We start from the raw sequence: 1,352 nt of genomic DNA, 5'->3' as shown, positions 1-1,352 counted from the left end.
TTTTAAAGCGAGCCGTTTGGGGGTAAGCGTAGGTCCCACGCACAGATAAAGGCGGTAATATATTTACTGACTTTAAATCGGGGCGATTGGGGATCCGGTATCAAAGTGGGTGTCATAACGGCGATGCAGCGCCGGATGTCTCTTTTTTCGTCTTTCCCGGAGGGCTGGGATCATGGGCCGGGCCCGGGCCCGGGCCTATATTACATTCATCTTGACGATGATTTTAGCCCAGACTTATTTAAATTTAATACTTTTTTTGTGTGCAAGCCAACCGACGGTCAACTCTAGTTGGGGTGATAAGAAGTCAGGATAATGTGGCTTGTCGGATAAGGAAGCCTACTCCTACCAAACTAAATCCTCAAATATCAGTCCGAGGTATCATCCCACATCCTGATGGACATAATCTCCGGCATAGTTGGCCATCGAAATGCGAAAGCCTATTCCTAAATGAACTTATACGCATGATTGGGAATTAGCATTAAATGGCCATCGAAATCAAGAATGGAAAATAAAAATTTTGGATGATAAAAATTGAATATCAATGTTGATCTATCTAGAGGATAGACCTCAACCATCCCCACAGATAATGAGTTTAGCTTAAGATTGAGCTTGACTTGATGACAAACTTGACTGGACTTTGTTTGATTAGGAAATGAGCCGAGTTCAAGTATCGCTTTAGGCTCAACTTGTAAACAAGCGGAACTCAAAATTCTTTTGACCTTCAAAATTAAGTAGAATACCAATTCAACTTGATAACAAGTTCATTCGATCAAGAAAGGAGCCAAGCTTGAACAATAAATTTAAAAAAGTTTACCTTTAGCTCGGATCTCTCTCTCATATAGTAAGTGAACCTTTATGTTGAGAAAAATATGAACGAACATTGAACATCGATTTGCACCCTGCTGAAGGTAAACCAATTTCCAATGTTACCCAATCGGAAAAAAAGAAAACAAAATTCTAATTTATCTTCTTTCTTAGCTTTATGCCTATTTGTCGAGCAATGCAGAACGTTAGAATAGAGCTCTCAACAAAGGCTGGAAGGGCTACAAGTTCACCCTCATCAAATCTAATCACCAATTGCTATTACCATTTACCAAACTCGGCCAACTTAAAGGCAATACCTTGACAGCAACCAGATGCCCTCGCCCTTGCTATTGTTATCTCCGTCCCCTTCCCCATATTAAGGCCACCAGAGCCAGCTTAAAGTCATTCATTCACTAAGGGCTGGATTGGACCTCCTCAATAAGGCCACAGCCAATATTAGCCTCGGAGCACGGCTTTCCATTGTTATTTCTATCTACATCTGGTCCTCTAATCATCAAAACCACACTATTTCTCATCCGATGGAATCT

The sequence above is a fragment of the Phoenix dactylifera genome, chromosome 8 (assembly GCF_009389715.1).
Source record: "Phoenix dactylifera cultivar Barhee BC4 chromosome 8, palm_55x_up_171113_PBpolish2nd_filt_p, whole genome shotgun sequence".
Classification (NCBI taxonomy): domain Eukaryota; kingdom Viridiplantae; phylum Streptophyta; class Magnoliopsida; order Arecales; family Arecaceae; genus Phoenix; species Phoenix dactylifera.
This window is presented reverse-complemented; position numbering follows the sequence as displayed.